The 26,838-nt window shown below is 43.8% G+C and overlaps 1 protein-coding gene and 1 long non-coding RNA gene across 2 annotated transcripts in view; one reads left to right on the top strand and one right to left on the bottom strand.

Moving 5' to 3' along the window:
- Positions 1-26,838, bottom strand: part of zcchc24 (zinc finger, CCHC domain containing 24) — a 216,318-nt gene that overhangs the window by 105,532 nt on the left and 83,948 nt on the right. The window lies entirely within an intron of this gene.
- Positions 7,759-18,698, top strand: LOC132379270 (uncharacterized). The gene is made up of 3 exons (XR_009507347.1): positions 7,759-9,207; positions 11,914-12,070; positions 17,959-18,698. It is a non-coding gene; the product is annotated as an uncharacterized LOC132379270 (long non-coding RNA).

Here is a 26,838-nt window from a genome sequence, read left to right as displayed (position 1 = left end):
CAGACTAAGAGTGGTCCACCGGTCCTCCAGGTTCAGGGTCCAGCTCAGGGCTAACAACCCTGACTGGTCAAACAGTGCTGTTATAGAAACAGCAATGAAGATTCCTTCTACATCTGAGTGTTACGGTATTCCTGAGTCTCCAACTGGGACTTGCATGGCTGACAGCAGTGTAAACTGAGAAGAAGCTAATGACACGATGAAGGAATCCCTGAACACCAGTGGAGATAGAGGATCTTCATGCCAACAGTGTCACGGGCAGTACATCAGTCAGATGGACAGTATTTTTAAATGGGGCGGGGGAGTATATTCCTTCTACCCCGGTCATCACTCAATCAAACCACCTACATGGGCTATCTGGTTGTCTGCACACTGCAGATTCTGGGAGTTTGCTGTGTGTAAATTGCCTGCAATACAACAGGGACGGTGCTGCAGCCATTGATGCATATCGTAGCAAGTTCCCTGCAGATAATAATGTCCTCCCACAGTGTGCAGCGTGCTTACTCAGCTTTCAGCTGATTCTGCGCTCCTGCAATTTACAGTAATACTACACAGAGAACTGCTGGAAATCAAGCACCTTCACTCTATCCACAACACACTATTTACCATTTTCATTCCAATCCTCGTTCCCATTCCGACGTGTCTGCCCATGGCCTCCTCTACTGCTGTAACGAGGCCACCCTCAGGTTCTAGCTCACTTCGTATTCCGTCTGGGTAGCCGTCGACTTGACAGCATGAATATCGGTTCTCTAACTTCTGACAGTTTCTTCCCCCTTCCCCTTCTCTCCTTTTCCATTCCCCATTCTGGCTCCCTTCTTCTCACCTGTCCATCACCATCCTCTGGTGCCCCCCTCCTCCTCATCCCATAATCCATTCCTATCAGATTCCCTCTTTTTCAGCCCTTTACCTTTTCCATTTGTCACCTCCCAGCTTCTCAGCTCACCCCCTCCCACTCACACACGCATCATTCCCCTCACCTGGCTTCATCTAGCACCTGCCAGCCTATATTCCCTCCCCTCCACCCCCATCTCTCCTTTTCCTTTCTAGTCCTGATTAAGGGTGAAACATCGACTACCCATTCCTCTCCATAGATGCTGAAATCATGCAGCATTTTGACAATAATGCTGTAGTGCTGCAGCTTACTCACTACAACCTGCAGAGAAATGTACTGCAGTGAGGTGTTAGTTTGGAGCGTGATGGTAGTGTAGCAGTTCGCATCACACTTTAGAGAGCCAAGTGTAAGATCAAGGTTCGATTCCTGCAAGTTTGTGGGTTCTCCCCCTGACCATGTCGGTTTCCTCTGAGTGCTCCTGTTTCTGCCCACATTCCAAAGACATACGGGTTACAGTAAGTAAGTTGTGAGCGTGCTATGTCAATGCTGGAAGTGTGGTGACACTTGTGGGCTGCCCCCAGCACCTCCTGGGGTGTGCAAGTTGTTAATGTAAACCGGTTTCACCTATTATCTTGTGTTTCTCTCTCCCCTCCTTCCACCTTTTAAATCTACTCATCCTTTTTTCTCCAGTCTTGCTGAAGAAAACCAGCCCGAAACGTCGGCTGTACTTCCTTCCACAGATGGTGTCTGGCCTGCTGAGTTCCTCCAGCACTTTGTGTGTATTGTTTCCAAGAACAGTTATTACCCCTCAACCATCAGGATCCTGAACCAGAAGGGATAACCTCACTCACCCCATTACTGATTGTTCCCTCAACCTTTAGACTCAACTTCAAAGACTCTTCATCTCATGCTCTCGATATTTATGATGTATTTATTATTATTGCTATATGGGTAACAGCTTGCTTTCCATATTGAACTGCCCTGGACATGTACTGGCTTGCCACAGACAGCTCTGCACTAACAACGTGAAGAACTAAGACACAACATCCATCGTCAATCCCGACCAGCTGAAGGCCACCAGAAGGATCCATGTGCACATCTACACGGAGTGCTGCCACAAGAAAGCAGCATCCATCATCAAGGACCCCCACCATCCAGGCCATTCTCTCTTCTCACTGCTACCATCAGGAAGGAGGTACAGGAACCTCAAATCCCACACCACCAGGTTCAGGAACAGTTCAACCATCAGCCTCTTGAACCAGCATGGATAACTTCACTCACCTCTACACTGAAATGATTCCACAATCTCTGGACTCATTTTAAAGGACTCTACAACTCATCTTCTCAGCATTACCCATCTATTCATTTATCTGTTTATTTGACAGTTTGTTTATTTATCCATCTATTTATTCATCTGGTGATTTATCTATTTATTCATGTATTTATCTGTCTGTTGATCTAATTATCTTTATCTATTTTTCTATTTATTGTTCTTTCGTATTTGCAGTTTATTTTCTTTTGCACATCAGCTTGTCAGGCTTTGTGTGTAGTTTTTCATTGATTCTATTGTATTTCTTTTTCTACTGTGAATGTCTGCAAGAAAATGAATCTCAGAGCAGTATAAGGTGACTTTGATAATAAATTCTCTTTGAACTTTTAAAATTTATGGGATTAAACGTTTGTCGTGGTCTCTCAGTTCAAAGCAATATTTCATTCCTAGTTTCTGGAGGCAGGCAACATGATAGAGGTCTTTAAGACTATGAAAGAGTTTGACAGGATATTTATAGCTCTTAAATGCTAAGCGGTTATTTGAAAACAGAAACCTACTGGGAAGATCAGATTTTCCTCCACTGGTCTCCTGTAATAACAACATCTCTGTGCACAACCTCAGTTGATTTGGCACAAGCACAGGTCTCGCTGGTTAGGAGTTTAGGACAGTGTGTACTGTCATGTCTTCTCAAGAAGATTTATTAATGCTTCAACACATTTTAATTCTAAGCAGTATGTAATAAGACCATCTCAGATGCTCAGACACCAGATACGCATCCTTGCTCACTGAATTTGGAGTACTTTCAATTTGTTGGGGATCACATGGATGGGATGGGCAGAAGGGCCTGTTCTCACACTGTGGTGCAATACCAGTGCGACCACTTGGGTCAAGAACGATGTTCTCACCCGGAGTTATTCCCTTACTGCAGAACGCCTGCGCATGACTTTGCTTAACATGGGGAGGCTGATGCACAGGCAGCCATCACGCAGTCATTGACAGATCGGTGTCAGGGTCCAGTGGCATGGAGTGCACGATGACTGGGGGCACTTCACGCCCATGACCTTTGTTCACCTTCACTGCCAATGTGATGTGTTGCCATCTCCCACCAGCTCCACCACTGAGTCCAGAACTAGAGGCCACAGTTTAAGAATAAGGGGTAGGCCATTTAGAACAGAGTTGCGGAAAAACTTTTTCACCCAGAGAGTGATGGATCTGTGGAATGCTCTGCCCCAGAAGGCAGTGGAGGCCAAGTCTCTGGATGCATTCAAGAGAGAGTTAGATAGAGCTCTTACAGATAGTGGGGTCAAGGGATGTGGGGAGAGGGCAGGAACGGGGTACTGATTGTGTATGATCAGCCATGATCACAGTGAATGGCGGTCCTGGCTAGAAGGGTCGAATGGCCTACTTCTGCACCTACTGTCTATTGAGGTCTTGCTTGGGTCACTCCTGGTCTCAAACCTCCCCGGTGACGCAAATGACACATTTCACTGTATGTGTCGATGTACGTGCAGCAAAGAAAGCTGATCTCGCTTTAATATTTTCTTCAACAATCAGACACACCAATCCATAAATACCTTCAAGTTAGTTAAAAAAAATGAGATGTAGATCTGAGAGGCAGTCAAAGTTATTTTTCCCTTTATTAGAAATGACAAATATTGGGGGGGGGGGAGTGGGAGAGGGAGAAAGCTTAAGTGAGATGTGTGGGGCAAATTTTTTTCCTCACACTATGAGCAGTGGGTGCCTGGAATGGGCTGTCAGGGGTAGTGTGGAAAGCATTTAAGAGGCTGTTAAACAGACACATGAATATGGATGGAATGGTGGGATTTGGATGATACACAGGCAGAGGGAATTTCATTTAATATGGCATTGTGTTCAGAGGTTTCTTACAGATCACTGGAATTGAACTCAGAACTCTTCAATGCCCAGAGCTGTAATAGCATCGTGATACCACTACACTACCATGGGCACTATCTCTTTAAAAATATTTTGATAACCTGGTGGAGAATTCCACAGGTTCTACATACTCGAGGTGAAGGAATGTCTCCTCATCGCCATCCTAATCCTCTTGCCTTTATCTTGAGACTGTTACTGATGCCCCATCCAGGAGATTCATTGCCCGTGTTCAGTTGGGATATCCCCAGTGATATTTTGGTTAGAGCCCCCTCTCCAATCTTTGAGCTCTAATGAATCAGAATCAGGTTTACTATCACTGACAAACATTACGGAATCTGTTATTTTGTGAGATTTTGATATTTTACAAGATATGGTGAAAAGCTTGTCCATACTCTTCATACAGATCAGATCATTGCACAGTACACTGAGGTGGAACAGTGTAAACAATAACAGAGAAAAGTGTAAAAGTTGCTGAAAAGCTGCACTGCAGGTAAACATTAAAGTGCAAGATCATAACGTAGTTGAATTTGAGGCCAAGAGTCCATGTTATCCTACAAGAAATCTGTTCAAATGTCTTGTAACAGTGGGATAGAAGCTGTCCTTAAAGCTGGAGGTATGTGCTTTTGGGCTTTTGCATCTTCTGCCTGACAGGAGAGGGGGGAAGAGAGAATGACCAGGGTAGGTGAGGTCTTTGATTAGGCTGGCTGCTTTACTAAGGCAGCCAGAAGTACAGATAGATGCTGTAGAGAGGAGGTTGGTTCTTGCGATGTTCAGTGCTGTGTCCACAACTCTGCCGTTTCTTGCAGTCATGTGCAGAGCAGTGGCTACATCAGCTGTTATGCATCCAGACAGAATGCTTTCTATGATGCATCGATAAAAACTGTGAAGAGTTGAGGGGGCCATGCCGAATTTCTTCGGCCCTCCTGAAGTAGAGGCATTGGCGAGCTTTCTTGGCAGTGACATCAACGTGTGGGGCTCCACATGGTTAACTCACCATGAAGCAAACTATATAATTTCCTTAGGATAGTCCGGAGTTCTAATGGGGACAAACTCACACTACCTATTAAATGCTCCCAATGGCATGTGCTTCAGATAGCCTCTGACAGCCAAGTCCAGCTCCTGGCCTTCACGTGTGGCTTAGCTACTAAGCCCGGCAAAACCATTTCTACCGACAGGAGAAAGGGCAAAGGCAGTTTACAGATGCCTTAAAACCTGTCGCTTTGGGCAGATGGGGCTTGTCAGCCATGTTGGAGGAGGAGAAGGAAAATTCTGATCTCAAACCTCTGCTGCTTTGCAGCTACATCTACTCATGGGGAAGGCTTTGGGAGAAAACCGAGGGAAAAATCTGGAGCTGGAGTCCCTGAAGCAATCCTACATTGAGTTCAATGACGCTGCTGGTACCAAACTGTATCAGTCTCAGTCATTTCTTTGAGTTCATCAGATGTGTGGAGGGGGAGCTTACTATGTGGGCAACAGCTTTTTCTCCAAGCTACACACACAAAATGCTGGTGGAACGCAGCAGGCCAGGCAGCAACTATAGGAAGAAGCACGTTTCCGTTTTGGGCCGAGACCCTTCGTCAGGGCTAACTGAAAGAAAAGATAGTAAAAGATTTGAAAGTAGGAGGGGATGGGAGAAATCCAAAATAATAGAAGACCGGAGGGGGAGGGGTGAAGCTAAGAGCTGGAAAGGTGATTGGCGAAAGGAATACAGAGCTGGAGAAGGGAGAGGATCATGGGACAGGAGGCCTGGGGAGAAAGAAAGGGGGAGGGGAGCACCAGAGGGAGATGGAGAACAGGTAAAGAGTGATTGTGAGAGGGGCAGACAGAGAAAACAAGGATGGGGGAATAAATAAATATATCAGGGATAGGGTAAGAAGGGGAGGAGGGGCATTAATGGAAGTTAGAGAAATCAATGTTCATGCCATCAGGTTGGAGGCTACCCAGATGGAATATAAGGAGTTGTTCCTCCAACCTGAGTGTGGCTTCATCTTGACAGTAGAGGAGGCCATGGATAGACATATCAGAATTGGAGTGGGACGTGTAATTAAAATGTGTGACCACTGGGAGATTCTGCTTTTTCTGGCGGACCAAGCGTAGGTGTTCAGCGAAACGGTCTCCCAGTCTGCGTTGGGTCTCACCAATATATAAAAGGCCACACCGGGAGCACTGGATGCAGTATACCACACCAGCCGACTCATAGGTGAAGTGTCGCCTCAGCTGGAAGGACTGTCTGGGGCCTTGAACGGTGGTGAGGGAGGAAGTGTAAGGGCAGGTTTAGCACTTGTTCCGCTTACAAGGATAAGTGCCAGGAAGGAGATCAGAGGGAAGCTTGTTCTCCATACCATACTATCCAGGCTTTTGTATCTGGACAGCTAGGACATAACATCCGTGGTCAACTTTGACCAACAGAGGCCCTCATACAAACTATGGAGGAGCTCAACACTGTTTCAGCAGGAATTAAGGACCAGCAATAAAGATTTTCTGAGCTCATTATCTGCAAGCTTCATTTAACCTGAGTCTATTAACAGTCAGGGAGTTAGTGGTAGGACAGCATTCACAGGAAACAGCCAATTATTCAAGCAAACAGAATGATTCAACTGAAAAAAAGAGCTATTTAAAGAGCAGAGGAAACAAACTACAGCAACTGCTTGCAATAAAACAGGGTCATTTCTCCTGGAAATCCAGTGAATGGCAGATAATTGCACATGGATTGTATGGCCACAGTTACTTACAGCCTGAGTCTTCTCTGAGGATTGTCACCTTGCCTTGGTGGAGAGACCTGTGGGTTCCTGAGAGTGATGCCGTCTGGAGCTTCACTCCCAGTTGGGTCTTCATGGCAGTGAGGTCAAGGGAGAGGTTCCAGACAAAGAGCCATCCAACAAAGACCTCAACAGTGGAGCTGGCAGAAGATGATGACACATCACAATGGCAGTGAAGGTGGAGGAAGGCTGTTGCAACGAACGGTCCCCAGTCGTCCTGCACCCCATGCCACTGGACCCTGACCCTGATCGTGTGGTGGCTGCTCATGTATCAGCCTCCCCATGTTAAACCAAGTCACACACAGGTATTCTCCATTAAAGGAGTAACTCATTAAGAGTGATTGCTCTCCAATACGAGTAACTAAATCAACTTCAATCTGGCTTGACACACTGGCACCAGATGTAGCCTTTCTTAGAATCACAGTCATAGAGAAGTTCAGTACAGCACTGAAACAGGCCCTTCTGGCTATCTAGTCCATGCCAAACAATTTAAACTGCTTACTTCCATCAATCTGCCACAGGACCATAGCCCTCCATACCCCTACCATCCATATACCTATCCAAACTTCTTAGTCTGAAGAGTGAAAACTAAAATTCAAAAGTTCAAACAAAATTTATTATCATAGTAGATAAAGGTCACCATGTACAACCTTGAGATTCATTTTCTTGCAGACATATACAGGAAATGCAAGAAACATAATAGAATCAACGAAAGACCTCACTCAACAGGACAAGCATTGTGCAAAAGACAACAAACTGCAAGTACAAAAGAGAAAAAAATACATAAACAAATAAGCAATAAATAGAGAAAATGAGATAAGGAGTCCTTGAAAGTGAGTCCATTGGTTGTGGGAACAGTTCAGTGACAGGGCAAGTGAAGTTATCCCCACTGGTTCAGGAGTAATAACTGTGCCTGAACCTGCTGGTGTTGGTCCTGAGGCTCCTGTACCACCTTCCTGACGACAGCAGCGAGAAGAGAGCGTGGCCTAGAAAGTATTTCTCATTCTGTTTGAATGCTGTTACTAATTAACCAAACTATCAACAGAAATAGAAGCAACACATAATCTGCTGGAGGAACTCAGAGGGTCAAACAGCATCAGTGGAAGGAAAGAAATTGCTGATGGTCTGGGTGGAAACCCTGCAGTGCTTTCCAGCACCGGCTGTAAGACTGGGGTTCAATTCCTCCCACTGCCTCTAAGGAGTCTGTACACTCTCCCTGTCACTATGTGGGTTTCCTCTGGGTGTTCCACTCTCCTTCTACATTACAAAGACATGCAGTTTAGGAATAAGCAAATCTTAAACTTAAAATTACAGGAAGCACAGACAGAAATCAGGACAAGATAACCAGTGCCTCAGATGTCCACCTCACTGGTGAAACAGTGCATCAACCACCCTCTCCAATAATGTGCGACTCTGGAGAGGCAGCAAAAGGCAGTTCCGGTCAGACTCACACAGTGAGCACCATATGCATGGTTGGCACTGCATAAAGAGAACAATTTGCCACTGCTAACTCTCGCTCAATGTGCAGCATTCTGCAAAACCAGGGTGCATGCAAATATATTTTTAATTGATTGCCAATTGCAAAAGAAAACCTAATCGTACTGTGCAGTGAAGATAAAACTACAAGATATGGACAAGAGTGGTAAATAATTTGAAGGCTACAGCTTTGATTGGTGTAAGGGTGAAGGTTGCCTAACACAGGAGCAGGACTAGAACACTCAAACAGATCATAACAGCTTAGCATCTTCTTCCCACTCTGCGATTGGCACCCCTCAGATTATCTCTGGCAATCATTCCACCACCCTTGTGCCGATGACTCTCTGTGGATTTCAGTTCAGAACGCTATTTGCTTGCATTTCTTGTTTGCATGTTTTGTATTCTTTTCTCTGGGTGTTTGATGGTCTCTTTTTTAACGTTTTTTTTTCCAGTTTTGTTTCGTTTTGCGGCTAGCTGTTAGGAGGTGAACATCAGGGTTGTTTCATGTACACATACTTCGATAATAAACGCACTTTGAACTTTGTGTTGAATTCCTTTCTCAAGCCTGAATTCGTTGAACTCCCTGGCTTTAATGTTAATGCTGAAACTTTTGTTCCATACTCTCCCACAAAAGGCAGTGAATTGAGGAAACTTTCTACTATCTATCCTGCATAGCATCCAATGCAGCCTAGATAAATCCTCTGAACCGTGGCTCGGTATGAAAACTGCTCTGGCCAAGACTGCAAGAAGCTGTTGCGTTGTGGACACACAGTTCAGCACATCACGGAAACCAGCCTCCCCTCCGTGAATTCTCTCCACACTTCCCACTGCCTTGAGAAAGCAGCCAACATAATCAAAGACCCTCCCATTCTGAACATTTTATCTTCTCTTTCCCCTCAGACGCAAGATACAAAAGCCTGAAAGCAAATACCACCAGGATCAAGGACAGCATCAACCCCACTGTTATCAGACTATCGAAGGTATGGTAAAATGTACTTGTGGACTCACAATCTATCTCATTATGATCTTCCACCTTATTGCTTACCTGCTCTGCACTCCCTCTGTAGCTGTGACACTTTATTCTGCATTCTTACATTGGCTCGCTTCCATTACTAGAATGCAATGAATTGATCGGTAGCTTTTCACAGTACCTCAGTCCACATGACAATGATAAGCCAATTCCTACACCCATTCCATCAGGCAGGAGAAACAAAAGGTTGAAACACACACCACCAGCCTCAAAGCAGCTTCTCCTGTTACAGACCATAAGATATAGGAGCAAAATTAGGCCATTTAGCCCATTGATTCTGATTCACCATTTCATCATGGTGGATCCATTTTCCCTCTCAGTCCCAGTCTTCAGCCTTCTCCCCGTAAGTAATGCTATTGTTGCTGTTTTAAGAGTGGTTGATGATGATGACGTCAACCCAGGCCTGAGAGGCCAGCGTCAGACATTTTCATGCCTTACAAACATTTCGCAGTATTTTTCTTTATTTTACGAGGTCGAGTTGCGTGCTCAATACTCAACCCGGCACTGATGGAAAGCGTACTCGGTAACAGCCAGACTAGATTCGAACACGGGAACCTTCGTTGCAGAGTCCAGCGCTGATGTCATTGTGCCGCCAGCCGATCTCAGCGTGGTTAGTGTGATGCTTGGAGATCAATTCCGCACCATCTCTACGGATTCTGTACATACTCTCTGTGAACGCGTGGGTTTCCTCCAGGTTCACCGGTTTCCTCCCACAGTCCAAAGAGTTAAAGAGTCCTACGGAGCTGTTCAACAGTTACAAGATGCTTGAATAGACCTCAGATGGGATGTTTGGTCAGCATGGTCTAATTGGGCTGAAGGGCCTCTTTCTGTGCTGTGTACCTCTATAGCAGAAAAGTCTACCAGACATCCCAGGTACATCCCAGCCATACTACCAACCCATGACAAGAGATAATGGAGGTGGGCTTGGTAGTCCTCAAATTGAACTCTATTTAGTTTCATGTAAACAGATCAAAACACCTATAAGGAAATCTCCAGTTGACCATCCACGTTCATCTGAGGTATCGGTGCCTCTCCAAGGTGAGCTGTACCCCAAAGAGGCATTGAAAACAACAGGGGCAAAAAAGGAACTCCGGGTGGAGACTTCGACGTGCATCAGCTGAACTGGTTTGGTGGAGCCTCCAACAACTGACCTGACCAAGTCCCGAAGGACATGGCTTCCTGAGTCGATCTCTAACTACCGGGGTTAAACCACCAGACCAGAAGCTGAAATGCGCATCACAACAACACGTAACCTCATAGCGCCATGTTGCTGATTCGGCCATTAGAATCACAGTAGGGAATCAGCCCTGCTTCAAAGAATAACGCAGAAGGGCATGCTGGGAGCAGCAGCAGACAAACCCAAAAACAAGATGCCAAATTGTGAAACTACATCACAGGCACATCCTTCCCCAGTATCTACAGGAGGTGCAGCCTGAAAGTGGCAACATCTATCAAAGTTCTCCACCATCTGAGCCACACCATTGTCTCGCAGCAGGCAGGAGGTACAGAAGTCTGAAGTCCCACATCACCACGTTCAAGAACAGCTCCTTCCCTTCAACCAGGCAGCTCTTAAACCAACTGGCATAACTGGGGTAGAGAGCACTATAGTCCATGTGCCAGTCAATAGGACTAGGTAGAATATCAGCTCAGTATGGACAAGAGAAAATCTGCAGATATTGGAAATCTGAGCAACACACACAAAATGCTGGAGGAACTCAGCAGGCCAAACAGCATCTATGGAAAAAAGCACAGCTGACATTTCAGGCTGAAACCCTTCAGCAGGACTGAAGGCCTGTTTGTTTGCTGTAGTGCTCTAGACTCAAACTATCACTCTAACCACTTTGATCACTTGGCAGAAAAATTGACTTTCTTGTAAAAATTGGACATGTTTACTTTGTTTGTCTAGTGAATGCTGTTTCTCTGATGCAATGAGCCTGTGATGTTAGAAAGATTTTCATTGTATCTATGCACACACATACTTGTTTATCTGACAATAAACATGCTTTTTCACTTTGATGAAGGGTGACATCGTTAATTTATGCTTTGTCCTAAAATAAACGCCATTTGGAGGTTTATGAGGCAATGCTCACTGATCTCAGACTCCATTGGCTTGTCATGGTTGGTCCTCGATGTAGTACACTGCCCGTGACACGTTAAACTAGGTTAATATCTAATGTGCGTTCCTCCTAGCTGCTGCGGGCTCAGTGCTGAAGTTCAATGGGTTCAAGTCCTTGACCAATGTTTACATCTGCAGGTTGCAAACGATAGAGAAAAATGCAATTGGCGCAGAGGTCATTGTTATTGAGGCAATCTGCCACCGACAAGAAAACTCACAAAAATCTGTATGGATGTCACAATTTGTCAGTCTTCTGCCTTACAGTTCCAGCAACCCAGGTTCAATTCTGACATCTGTAATGTGTGGAACTTGCACACTCTCTCCGTGATCTCATGGACTCCCCCCACCGTGCTCTCATTCCCCCACACATCCCAAAGTCATGCAAGTTGATTGTCCATGGCAAACTGCCCTGGTGACCAGTAGTGTCCATAGTATACTTTATCTACTACACTCTACGGCTGCCACAAAACAACAAATTTGATGTCAGTGATGTTAAATCTTACTCTGATTCTGATATTTTTATTGCTTCTGCTTTACTAGGTACCATAGTCACTACCTTCTGAACATTCTGCTGCAAAACGTTTAAAGGGACACTGGAGCCTCTGCCCGGGACTCTCAATCCTTTGTGTTAGGTATATTACATCAAGGGCTGGACACATAGAAAAGGGATTGCATTCTTTACTCTGCTTGATCAAAGGTAATTTTTAAAAAATGACTTAGAGGTACAGCATGGTATCAGGCCCTTCCAGCCCAACGAGTCTGTGCTGCCCCATTACACCCATGTGACCAATTAACCAAATAACTCTGTATGTCTTGAAATGTGGGAGGAAAGCAGAGCAGCCAGAGCAAACACATGCAGTCACAGGGAGAACATACAAACTCCTTACAGGCAGTGCAGGAATTGAACCCTGGTCGCTGGTGCAGTAAAGTGTTACTCTAACCCTGAACTTGGTTGCTCTGCCAGCATCAACAGAGTCATTGGAGACACTTTGACATCCTGATGCAGGGTGGTTACTTGATACATTGACAATTCCTCACTTTCGAGTCAAGTCACTTTTATTTTCATTTCGACCATAACTGCTGGTACAGTGCATAGTAAAAATGAGACGTTTTTCAGGACCATGGTGTTACACGACACAGTACAAAAACTAGACTGAACTACGTAAAAAAAAACAACTACACTAGACTACAGACCTACCCAGAACTGCATAAAATGCACAAAACAGTGCAGGCATTACAATAAATAACAAACAGGACAATAGGGCAACAGGACAATTTCCTACCCACAGATGCTGCTTGACCTGTCAACTATCTCCAGCAAGTTGCTCCTTGAACTCCCAAGTTCCCAAGCCCCTAAAAATTGGATTTCCATCTCTAACTCTACATCCTTCTTTTAAACTTGACTCAATATTTCTACAAATGAATACTCCATCACCCACTGTCATATCCCATGGCTCAAGATTCAAGATTGTTCAATGTCATTTCCAGTACATGTGTAAAGGAGAACAAAATAATTGTTATTCCAAACTGTGATGGCTGCAAAGCAAGTAAAGAAATGAAATACTTCATTGGCAGTATGAGAACCTCATGGGAAGAGCACCTTGAAGAAAGCTAATGGCATGTTGGCCTTCATAACAAGGGGAGTTGAGTACAGGAGCAAAGAGGTCCTTCTGCAGTTGTACAGGGCCCTGGTGAGACCACACCTGGAGTATTGTGTGCAGTTTTGGTCTCCAAATTTGAGGCAGGACATTCTTGCTATTGAGGGAGTACAGCGTAGGTTCACGAGGTTAATTCCTGGGATGGTGGGACTGTCATATGTTGAAAGATTGGAGGGACTGGGCTTGTATACACTGGAATTTAGAAGGATGAGAGTGGATCTGATTGAAACATATAAGATTATTAAGGGATTGGACACGCTGGAGGCAGGAAATGTTCCCAATGTTGGGGGAGTCCAGAACCAGAGGCCACAGTTTAAGAATAAGAGGTAGGCCATTCAGAACGGAGTTCAAGAAAAGCTTTTTCACCCAGAGAGTTGTGGATCTATGGAATGCTCTGCCTCAGAAGGCAGTGGAGGCCAATACTCTGGATGCTTTCAAGAAAGAGTTAGATAGAGCTCTTAAAGATAGTGGAGTCAAGGGACAGGGGTTGAAGGCAGGAATGGGGTACTGATTGTGGATGATCAGCCATGATCACAGTGAATGACGAAGCTGGCTCGAAGGGCCAAATGGCCTACTCCTGCACCTATTGTCTATTGAGTCCCTTTTGCACAGTTGCTTCAAAGCAAATGTAACAAAATCTTCCCCAGAAAGAAATGCCAGTAGACAGATAAGGCCAGAAAAGTTTATAGTAAATTTATTATCAAAGTACATATATGTCACCATATTTCAATCCTGAGATACATTTTCTTGTGGGCATACTCAATAAATCTATGGAATAATACCCATTACATAATCAATGAAAGACTGCCCAACGTGGGCACTCAATCATTGTGCAAAAGACAACAAACTGTCAAATGCAAAAAGAAATAGTAATTAAAAATAAATCAGCAATATATACTGAGAACCTGAGATAAAAAGTCCTTGAAAGTGAGTCCAGTAGTAAATATCCTGAACGTATCTGCCTCTGCCAGCAAACCCTGGCACCACTCTCTAAAAAATCTACCTTTGATATCGCCACCTCTATAGTTTCCCCCATCACCTTAAAAAAATACCCCCTCATGTTAGTCATTTCTGCACTGGAGAAGAGCATCTGGGTGTCCACTCTATCTATGTCTCTGATCACCTTATAGACCTCTATCATTTCTCCTCCCATCCTCCTTTGCACCAAAAAGTCCAATATCAGCCTATACTCATAGGACGTGCCCTCCAGTCCAAACAATATCCTGTCAAATCTCCTCTGCATCATCTCTAAAGCTTCCACATCCTTCCAATAATGAGATGACCAGATGTGAACACAATAGACCAAGTTTTATGGAGCTGCAACATTATTTCGCGAGAGGTATATGCTGCCTTTAATTCCAGGGGTGTAATAAGCCTTTAATGGATAGCGTCAAAACATTCTAGTTACTATTATGAAACTCAATCAATGCAGCTGAAGTTAACTTCTGTGCGAAAACTAAAATAAGACAATATTTTTAAGAACTGAACAATGGGAATGAAACCAACAGCTAGAAACATAATCGTGTAACAGTATTCTGAGCATGTTAGTGAGAATTCACTCCTGAATAAAAGAATGCAGATCAAAAGACTCACCCCTAATCACAACTTCCTCAGCAATAATGTCTGGAATTTGTCTGTACAATGTGAAAAAGTAAAATTAATGTGTTGCTTCGCAGATCAAAAAAGGAAAAACAAAACAGACAGCACCTTTCGAAGTGACTCCAGCCACAGGTTACATGGACTTCACTCTGAGGTTCTGAAAGAGGTAGCTGAAGAGATTGTGGAGGCGTTAGTAATGACCTTTGAAGAATTACTAGATATTGGAATGGTTCTGGAGGATTTGAAGATTGCATAAGTTACTAGATCCTTTAAGAAGGGAGGTAGGCAGATGACTGGAAATCATAAGCCAGTTAGCCTTACTTCAGTAGTTGGCAAGATGTGGGACCCCATTATTAAGAATGAGGTTTCAGGGTATTTGGAGGCGCATGGTAAAATATGCCAAAGTCAAAATAGTTTCCTTAAGGGGAAATCTTGTCTGACAAATCTGTTGGAATTCTTTAAGGAAATGACAGGCAGGATAGAGAAAGCAGAGTCAGTGGATGTTATTTACTTGGATTTTCAGAAGGCCTTTGACAAAGTACAGCACATGAGGCTGCTTAACAAGGTAAGAATTCATGGTATTACATGGAAGGCACTAGCACGGACAGAAGATTGGCTGACTGGCAGGAGATAGAAGAAGGAGAAGGTAGTTTTGAAGCAAAGAGTTTGCAGAAGGACTTAGATTAGAACAGGCAAAGAAATGGCAGATGGAATATAGTGTCAGGAAGTGTATGGTAGAAGAAATAAAGATGGAGACTATGTTCTAAATGGGGGAAAAAATTCAAAAATCAGAGGTGCAAAGAGACTTGGGAATCCATGTGCAGGATTCCCTAAAGGTTAACTTGCAGGTTGAGTTAGAGGTAAGGAAGGAAAATCAATGTTAGCATTCATTTTGGGAGGAGTAGAACATAAGAGCAAGGATGTAATGTTGAGGCTTTATAAGGCATCGGTCAGGCTGCACTTGGAGTACTTTGAACAGTTTTGTGGCCTTTGTCTTAGAAAAGAAATGTGCTACCATTGGAGAGGGCCCAAAGAAAGTTCACAAGAATGATTCCAAGAGTGAAAGGGTTAATGTATGAGGAATGCTTGATAGCTCTGGATCTGTACTCACTGGAATTTAGTGGAGAGGGGATCTCATTGAAACCTATTGAATATTGAAAGGCCTAGATACAGCGGATGTGGAGAGGATGATCATTATAAAGTGCAAGCCTAGGACCAGAGGGCACAGGCTCAGAACAGAGGGACATCCATTTAAAACAGAGATGAGGAGGAATCTATTTAGCCAGAGGGTGGTGAATCTATGGAATTCATTGGCACAGAAGGCTGCAGGTGCCAAGTCATTGAGTATATTTAAAGCAGTGGTTAGTAGGTTCTTGGCTAGTCAGGGAGAAGGCAGGAGAACTGGGTTGAGAGGATCAGCCATGATGGAATGGCAGAGCAGACACAATGGGTTGAATTGCCTAATTCTGCTCCCATGTCTTATAGTCTGTTCCAGGGACATAATTTACTAATGAAAAGAATGGTGAGCAAAGGAGGACAGGTATGGGGAGACTAGAACTGAAGATCCATAGGTTAAAATTGAAAGGTGAAATATTTAAGAGGAACCTGAAGGGGAGCTTTTTCATTCAGAGGGCAGTGTGAGTGCAGAACAAGCCTCCAGAGGCAAATGATGGATTTGAGTTTTAGAGCAACTTGGATGGAACATTGATGGGAGGGGTACAGTGGACTATTGTCCAGGTGCAGTGGATGCGACTAGTCAGTATAACAGTCCAGCATGAACTAGTTGGGCAACAGGTCCTCTTTCTGTAGTGGTCTATGACAGCCAAAAGAATGAAATCAACTACAGCGTCCACAACGCACGACTTGGGGATTCAGCCTGCAGTCTCCACACAATTCAGAAGCTTTACAAGCAGAACTATGGACCTCATCAGTTAAGATTGGGAAGATAAACTCCACCACAGGAATGTACATCTTTCCTTTCGAAAGATGCCATAAGCTTGCCACGTTCCTCCTCCAGCTCATCTGCCCGTTCTGCTTTTAGCTTCAGACTGACTGGATGACCTCATTGCTCTGGTTGCTGAGCAACAGGTTTGCTTGGGAAGTGAGCCTCTTTTGTGTGGCTGACGACAAAAGGCCCGGCCAATTCGAAGTCAGAGTCAGAATCAGGTTTACTATCACCAACATCTGTCGTGAAATTTGTAGTTTTGCAGCACCAGTACAAAGCAATACATAAAAAGTCTATAAATTACAATAAGTTTATATATATATATAAATTTAAAAATATAAAAATGTGTGTGTGTGTGTATAAATAAAAGTGAAATTAAATTAGGAGTGCAGATGAAAACAAAAAAAAATCAGAGTCAGTGGTTCATTATCTGTTCAGAGATCCATCAAGTCTACTGTCATTGAACTATACTCATATGCCAATACACAAGACAATGTTTCTCTGAACAAGTACTTAAAGCAGTGTAGTACACATAACACACATATAACATACAATAACTCATGAAAGTAAGGATGAAACCTACAGATGCATTCTGCATAAATAAAGTGTATAAATTAAATATTGTAAGATGCAGAATGGATTAACCTGGGACACTTTGAATGCAATGTGGCAGAGATTTCAGAAGCTTAATGGCCTCGGGGAAGAAACTTCTTTCCCTTCCTGACCGTTCTTGTTTTTATGCATCGGAGTCTCCTGCCTGATGGTAGAAAGTCAACGAGGAAGCTGGATGGATGGGTGGGATTCTTAATAACACAAAGGGTCCTGCATAAATGTCCCCAGTGGAGGGCAGGGAGACCCCTGTGATCCTTCCAGACATTCGGTGAATGAAATCTACTAACAGATGTGCAGTAGAGAGGATCACTGCTTGATACAGAAACTGCACTGCAGTGAACAGGAAGGCTCGACAACAGGTAGTCAAAACTGTCCAGCGTACACACCATCAAGGACATACATATAGAAAGGTGCCAGAAAGAGGTCAGTAATATCATGAAGAATCCCACCCACCCTGCTCATGGACTGTTTGCCCCACTCCCATCAAGGATGAGGCAGTGTAGCAACCTCATTGCTACAGTTACTTTCCCAAGCTGTCAATCTGATCGGCACCTCCACCCACAAACCCACCCCTCCACACCCCAAACCACCTCCATCAGAGTCACCTCATGTACAGACTCTGCTGTACTTAGTGTCAGTTCATGGAGAGATAATCAGTCTATGTATACGGGCTATCTTATTTATTTATATTTATTGTGTTCTTTATCTAATTGTGTGTATTTTTGTGCTGCATTGGATCTGGAATAACAATCATTTCATTCTTCTCCATAGGTGTGTACTGGAAAAAGCATTAAACAACTTGAATCATGAAATAAACTTTTCGTAAGACATTGAGTGTGAGCCTTCAGGCTCCTGATGGTGGCAATGAGAAGGTCCCAGGTGATGGGGGTCCTTCATGATGGATGCCGCCTTTTTGAGGCATCGCCTTTTGAGGATGTCCTCAATGCTGGGGAGTGGCTGACACAAGAACAAGTGCGTCTGCTCATGTGAGATTGCACACTTTGGTTGGGTGGAAGTTTTTCCACAACCTAAGGCACCAAAATATCTAATTTACTTGCTGTTGTCGTTGGTGTCAGAATCTTTTTTTTTATTTAGAGATCCAGCACAGTAACAGATCCCTTCCAGCCCAATGAGCCTGCACGACCCAATTACACCCATGTGACCAACTGACCTACTAACTTGTGCTTCTTTGGAATGTGGGAATCGAGAGGAAGCCCACGCGTTCACAGGGAGAACTACAAGGTCCTTACAGGCTAAGGCATGGATTGAACCTGGGTCGCTGGCACTGTAATAACGCTAACCGCAGTGTTACCGTGTTGCCCTATTTGTGGAATATGTGGCAACACTTGCAGGTTGCCCACAGTGTTGCCTGTAACACAAACGGTGCACTTCACTGTATTCTTTGGTTCATGCTGAATCTGAAATAAAGCACCATAAATCTCCTTCATTTTAGTCTATCAGTACATTCTTCTGTCCTCTCCCCCTTCCAAAAGGCAGTGTCCATCACTAAGGACCCCCATCACCCAGGACATACCCTCTTCTCATAGCTATTACCAGGGAAGAGGTGCAGACTCAATGTTTCAGGAACAGCTTATTGCCCTCTCCCATCATAGAAAAGTACAGCATAGGAATAGACTCTTTGGCCCACAGTGCATGCCAAAGCATTTTAACTGCCTACTTCCATCAACTTACACCAGGACCATAGCCCGCCATACCCCTACCATCCACTTACATATTCAAACTTCGCTTAAATGTCAAAATCTTGTTTCCACGCACCACCATTGCTGGTAGTTCGTTCTACACGCTTCACGATCTTCTGAGTGAAGAAGCTTCCCTCATGCTCCCCTTAAATGTTTCATCTTTCACTCTTAACCCGACCTCCAGTTGTAGCCCCACCCAATCTCCCAGAAAAGCATGCTTGCAGTTATCAGATTCCTGAATGGACAATGAACCCATGTACATGATCCTCTTTCTTGCTCTCCTTTTGCACCACATACTTATTTTTAAATATATACTGTATTTTCTTATTGTATAGTTTTTAAATTATTACGTATTGCACCGTATGGCTGCAGCAAAACAACAAATTTCATAAACATTTGCCAGTGATATTAAACCCGATTCGGATTCTGATCCAGGTTTCTCTTGGTGACATCTCTACTATTCAAAGGTTCATTTATTATCAGAGTATGCATGCTCTATACAACTCTGAGATTCAACTTCTCCAGATAGCCACAAAACAAAGAAAACCATGGAAGTCATTCAAACTCCTCCCCCACATTAAAAAACTTAGAAACCCCCCAACCCCACCTCAAATTGGGCAAACTGCGAAAACATCAAACCCCAGCTACTCCATCCGCAAAATTAAATCATTCAGACGGTACCAAGAAAGAACAGGTGAAAACACAGACAAAAAAAAAACAAAAAAAGGTCTATAAATTGCAGAACTTTGGTACACTGTCCGGTGGCTTGGGGGGAGAGGGGGGACCATTTGAAAGCAGAGGCTGAATAGCGAGGAGATAGGTAGTCAGACATGGACACCTTATCTGGCAGAGATCTGTCACAGCATAGCAAGATGCTTCAATCTAAGAAGTGTGTTTCACCTTCCACTCATCTCAAAAGGAGCTAATCCTTAATCCCTGACACCTTTTTTACTTTTCATTATACCAACAGACTATCCAGTATCTGGTTTGGATCAGGTGTAGCGTCTGCTTCTGTGTCAGTGGTTTCTGGTAGAGTTCCTGCTCCAAAGACTGTTCCACACAAACTTCACTGGAAGTATGCTACACTGTAAAAAAAAATGCTGACATGTGAATGAGTGTTTAAATGGGGCCCAAGGGTCCTTGTGTGCAGAGGGAATGGATTCCTTAACATGCTTTTCCTAATGTCCTGGCCAACAATAACTTTCATTTACATAATGCTTGTAAAACCGAAAATATCCCAAAGATTGGGATTGTTACCAGACAGTTGGAACACCATGGTAGTGTAGCAGTTAGTGCAATTATAGTACACCTTGCAGCGTTCCGGAGTTCAAAGTTCAATTCCAGCACTATCTGCAAGAACTTTGTACACTCTCCTCGTGAGTTTCCTCCGGATCCTCCAGTTTCCTTGCACACTCCAAAGATCTACCAATTAGTAGGTTGACTGGTCAATGTACATTGTCCTGTGATTAGGCTAGGGTTAGATTTAAAGGTTGTTGGGCAGCACTGCTCAAAAGGCAACTTACTAAACCTCACTGTACACCTTAGGAATGTGAGAGGAAACCCACATGGTCTTTTGGAGAACATACAAAACCCTTTGAGAATGCAGCGGGAATTGAACCATGATTGGTAATCACTAGTGCTGTAATGCGATGTGCTAATTGCTACGCTAACACACTGCCCTTTTTGCTCTAACTGTGTTCTTTCTCGTATAATCTGTTTTTCTTGTGAATGCTGCTTATGTGAAGTAATGTCCCTGTTATTCTGCTGGAAATAAGTTTCTACTACACCTGTGCACATACTTGTGTGCATGACAATAAACTCAACTTGGACCTTGATAATGCTTGATTTACATCACCAAATTTTAATAATACCATCCCTGCTTCTGGACTGCTTATACTGTATGTCTCTTATCCGAAATGTTCCTCAGTACCACTCTGTTTAGAAAAGGTCCATATGCTGGGTGGGTTACCAGCTGAGAAGGAAGCTCCAGTAACCCATGGTACCACATTGTGAGAGAGTAGTCACAGAGACATACAGACAGAAATGGTCTTCATGATCTAATGGGCCGAACTAACCATCAAGAACCTCAATCACAATCCGACATCAATCTTATTTTCTCTCCTCCCTACATTTTTGTCAACTCTCCCCAGATTCTACAATGCAGTTAACCAACCAATAAGTGAACTTTGGGATGGGGAAGGAAACTGAAGATCCTGAGGGAAATCCAGATTGCCACAGGGAGAACTTGCAACCTCCATAGATAGCACCAGGCTCAACCCACATGTCTGGCACTGAAGTAACTCCTCTCCCTGCTGCAACACTGTGTCGCCAAGGAAGTGTCTTGGTCTTGGTTCCTATGTTTGAAGTCTTGTCCATGATTCCCAACTTAAAGTGCGAGTGAGAACGCACAGGAACGTGGAGGTAAAGGATCCAGTTTAAGCGTTGCACCTCCAATATGAACATCTGAGCATCCAATGATTGGTTAGGAAGGAGCTCTGAAAGTCATTCTAGAACCAAACCAACCTGGATTGACACTGGAACGTACACTTATTGACCACTTTACTGGGGACACCTGCTTGAAAATGCAAACATCTAATAAACCAATCATGCGGCAGCAACTCAGTGCATAAAAGCATGCAGACATGGTCAAGAGTTGTTCTCCAGACCAAACACCAAAATGATAAAGAAATGTGATCTAAGTGACTTTGACTGTGGAATGATTGTTGGTGCCAGATGGGGTGGTTTGAGGATGATATCCTGGGATTTTCACGCACAACAAACAATAGAGTTTACAGAGAATTATGTAAATAACAAAAACATCCAGTGAGCAGCAGTTCTGAGGGTGAAAACACCCTGTTACTGGGAGAGGTCAGAGCAGAAGGGGCAGATTGATTCAAGCTGACAAGAAGGAGACAATAACCACACATTACAACAGTGGTGTGCAAAAGAGTATCGCTGAGTGCACAACACATCGAGCCTTGAAGTGAATGGGCTGCAGCAGCAGAAGACCACTTTATTAGGTACAAGAGAGGGGGTAATAAGGTGGCCAGTAAAGAAAGGTAAATACAAAAAAACATTCAGAATGAGAAAATCAGCTGTGCTGAAACACAGTTGGTTCCCAGGTTCATCCAACGGCTTATTTCATGGCCCCTCAGGTTTGCCACACAATTTATTCAGGAATTTTCTCAGTATATTGATGGGTTGCAACCTCATGACACTCCCAGGCAGTGAGCTCCACACCCCCATTACTCCAAGGCTAAATGACTCTTGCTCACCTAACAGTTCTGTGAGAAAGATGCCTCTATGTGATAGATCTCTCCTGTTCGCCCTGTATCTCAGCTTTATACACCTCACTGCAAACCTCCCTTCTGTTTTGTGTTCCAAAGAAAACAACTCCGTCTAGCCAGCGTCTCCTCAGAACTAAACTTCTCCCACCCTGGCTACATCTTCAGAAAATGCCCCCTACAGGAATTCTTAATCTATTATAGAGTAACAAGACCAGAACAAGTTTCTCCAGGTAGTAAAAAGACTCAACATAAAATATCACACACAAAATGCTGGAGGAACTCAGCAGGTCAGGCAGTATCTACCACAATGAATAAACAGTTGACGATTCAGGACGAGACCCATCTTCAGGATTGAGAAGGAAGGGGGAAAGATGCCAGAATAAAAGGATGGGGGCGGGGAGAACGAATAAGGCTAGTTGGAAGGTGGTAGGTGAAGCCAGGTGGGTGGAAAGATCAAGAGCTGGAGAAGAAAGAATCTGATAGGAGAGGAGAGTGGACCATAGGAGAAAGGGAGAGAGGAGGCGACCCAGGGTGAAGTGACAAACAGGTGAGAAAAGGTAAAAGCTCAGAGCAGGGAAGTGAGGAAGAGGGGTGGGGGCATTTTTTAAGCCAGAAGGGGAAATCGATATTCATGCCATCAGGTTAGAGGCTACCCAAAAGGAATGTGAGGTGTTGCTCCTCCATCCAGAGGATAGCCTCATCTTGGCACAAGGAAAGGAAATGGACCAATATGCTGGAACAGGAATATAACTGTTTCTGGTTATATTTTTAAACAGGACAAGCTTCAAAGATTGTCCTTGATATAGTTCAAAGGTCAGACAATTCCTAACTTACATTTGAAGTATCTCTCCTCACGTTCTATTTGCATGGTGCACTGATCTTCAGTCTACTGAGCAGTATTTTCATTGTACCAATGCATTGCAATACACTCAGTGGCCCCGAACTGTCCAGGACCATCTGGTGGCAGCCCATGCATCAGCCTCCCCATGTTAAACAATGTCATGCACAGGAGTTCTCCATTAAGGGGTTAACCCCTTGGGAGAACATCACATTCAACTTGAGAGATCACACTACCTTACTGCTCAACCCACCAACAGCTCAATTCCCCTCCAACACAGTCCACTCTTTTCCAAACTTTTGTCATTTCAGTATAAGAATCAGTTTTATTATTACTGACATATGTTATGAACTTTGTTGTTTTGAGGCAGTACAGTGGAATACTTAAAAAGTTACTATAAGAAATATAAAACTAGTGAGGTGGTGTCCATGTGTTAACATAATGCTCTTCAGCCCAAAATGTTGTGTCAACCTTATAACTTACTCCAATATCAATCTAACCCTTTCTTCTCCTATAGTCCTCCATTTTAATTTCATCCATGTACCTATCTAAGAGTCTCTTAAATTACCCAAATATATCCGTCTCTCTCAGCACTCTGGCAGTGTGTTCCACGCACCCACCACTCTTTGTGTAAAATTCTTACCTTTGACATCTTCATGCACCATTCACAGTTGTTTTCCTGATTACAGGATAGAATAACAAAGCCCTGCACAGATCCCAACTTCTTTCAAACTGGATCCAGTCAACAATTCCAACGCTAATACCAATGAGCACTCTGTTACAACAAATAGCCTTGTGACCAGGTCAAGCTATCATTTTGCACCTTCACCTTGAGCCCTGGGGGACCTCCATACTGCTGATGGCATTGACTTAAAGCAGGAGTTCCCAACCTTTTTTATGTCATAGACCCCAACCATTAACCAAGGGGTCTGTGGACCCCAGGTTGGGAACCCATTCTTTAAAGATTGCTTAAACAGTCTGTTGAGCCACAAAGCCAAATACATAACTTCCCCTATATCCACGTTTAATATTTGGGTTTATAACACTCAAAACACTGGAGAAACTCAGCAGGTCAGGCAGCATCTATGGAGAGGAATTAATAGTTGATGTTTCAGGCCGAGACCATAATCAGGTCTGGGAAGGAAGGGGACAAAGCCATCATAAAAATGTGAGGGGAGGGGAAAGAGCTGGCAGGGACTAGGTGAGGAAGAAGTGAGAAGCTGGAATGGGATAGGTAGAAAATGTGAAGGGTGAAAGGAGGAGGAATCTGATAGGAGAGGAGAGAGAGCCATGGGAGGAATGGAACGAGGAGAGGCACCAGCAGAAGGTGAGGGGCAGCTGAGGAGAAATGAAGGGCTATAAGTGGAGGCAGAATGAGGAATGAAAAAAGAGAGAAAGGGAAAGAGGATAAATTACCAGAGGTTTAAGAAACTGAATATCATGCCATCATACTTCAAATAAATTTATTATCAAATTACATATATGTCACCATATACAACCCTGAGATTCATTTTCTTGTGGGCATTCACAGTAGATACAAAGAAACACAATAGAATCAATAAAAAACTGTATATAACCAAGACGTACCAACAACGTATCTGCAAAAGACAACAAACTGTGCAAGTGTAAAACAAAAACAAAATAATATTAATTTGTTATTATAAAGTAATAAGTATTTGTTATAGATAAGTAATAAATATTGGGAACTTGAGTAGCAGAGTCCTTGCCCTTGAAAGTGAGTCCATGGGGTGTGGGTGTGTGAAGTTATCCCCTCTGGTTCAAGAGCTTGATGGTTGATGGGAACTAACTTCCTGAACCTGGTGATGTGGGACCTGAGGCTCCTGTAACCTCTTTCTTGATGGCAGCAGCAGGAGGAGAGCATCTCCTGGATGGTGGAGATCCTTGACGATGGAGGTTGGAGGCTACCTGGACAGAGAATGAGGTGTTGCTACTCCAACCTGAGAGTGGCCTCATTGTGACCATAGATGAGGACAGGGACTGGCATGTTGGAATGGGAACGGATTTGTTTTAGCATGTATTTTCTTGTTTTCCCGGTAGTAGTCAGCTCTAAGACAAGCATCTAACATCAATAATACCAAAAGTATTTCAAAAAAAAGCAATAATGTAATGGCATTAGATGTGTAACACCCTGGTTAAGATTTCTACTGCTATGCTGAGAGGCGGTTTATATTAGCAGTTTTCTGCAAAAGCAGTGTGCCATGCTGGTAAGTGTGTTTTGGCTTTGGCTAAGATAAGGAGGCATGTAGTCCAACTTAAGAATGTTCAGTCAGCCAATCAGGATTGTGGGGTGGGAGAGAAGGTTCTAGAAAGCTGTGGGGGAAGAATTTTCTGAAGGACAGTAGTCTGGTTTGGGATCTTTTGACGGGAGCTGCAGAGCGGGGGACAAGGGAAGATGCCACAGAGTGCTGTTGGAAGGAGAGTCCTGGTTGCAAGGAGCGCTTTGTGCAGATGAATGGCTCCAAGGAGGAAGCACCAATACTCCTGAGAGAGCCAGTTCATTCCAGGTGGTCTTCAAGGAAACTTCGGAATCTGGTGGTTGCTCTCACACAAGCCGTGGGTCCAGGGCGTGAGTAATGAGATACACCCCTGACTACTCCAGTACTAGTTCCAATGTTGTGTGTACGCTGGACTCGTTTAACCGTAATGCTTTTTTAAATTCTTTTTTCTTTTTCAGTAACTGCTTGTCAAAGTTGATAATTTGGTAAATATACTTTCTTTATAATTTTATGCTGGTGTACGATCTGTCATTTCTGGGCTGTCAATAACTATGTATGGGCAGTATTTACACAGCATTCCCCTAAACTGAAGTTCCTTTAATTGGAACACCACAAAGTTCCTGTTTGGTTGAACCCCAAATCATACCAACCCTGGACGTACATCGCTCATGAAAGGTGGCCTCCTCACCGCTGAGTTGCGTGGGTGTTAGCAGAGATGGCTAACGATCCAAATCTGTATATGAGCCCTGGTGAGAGGGTTACAGGAACATATATATATTTCACACACTTGGTTATATCATGCCTGGGAGAACACAGTCAGATCAAGTTTCTTGTCATCTAACTATATACCTGTATACCATCAAACCAGACGTTTCTCCAAACCAGGGTGTAAAGCACTGTAGTATACAATAACAACTTATGAAAGTAAGGATGAAGCCTCCAGATGGATTACACATAAAGAAACAGTCTAAAGTGCATAAATTAAATATTGTAAGATACAGAATAGATTAACCAGTGACACTTTGAATGCAATGTGGCAGGGTGTGAAGAAACTGTTTCCCATCTTGACTGTTCTTGTTTTTAGGCATCAGAGTCTCCTGCCTGGTCAAAGAGGATGCTGGATGGGTGGGTGGGATCCTTCATAATACTAACAGCTCTGCGTACGCTGCACTCCTGACAACTGTCCCTGACAGATGGTGGGGAGACCCCTATGACCCTCTCAGCCTCTTTCACAGTCCTTTGTAGGGACTTTTGATCCAAAGCTTGACTGCTCCCATACCAGATAGAGATGCAACTTGTCAGGACGCTCCCAATTGTGCTCCTGTAAAATGCAGTTAAGATGGGGGTAGGTGGTTAGAGCCTCACTTGCCTCTATCTCCTTAGGAAGTGGAGGCTGTACCATGCCTTCTTGTTCAAGGAGGTGATGTGAAGGGACCAGGTAAGATCATTTATGATGTGAACTCCCAGGAACTTGGTGCACTGCAGGGATACACCTTATACATAAAGATTCAACAGAAAGTAATCTATGTTGGAGTATATATGAGTATATATAAAGGAAGTAATTCAGGCTCACACGTCTAAAGCATTTC

Source organism: Hypanus sabinus, chromosome 21 (genome assembly GCF_030144855.1).
Source record: "Hypanus sabinus isolate sHypSab1 chromosome 21, sHypSab1.hap1, whole genome shotgun sequence".
NCBI lineage: Eukaryota > Metazoa > Chordata > Chondrichthyes > Myliobatiformes > Dasyatidae > Hypanus > Hypanus sabinus.
The sequence above is the reverse complement of the archived record's forward strand: the minus strand, read 5'-3'. Positions and strand labels throughout refer to the sequence as shown.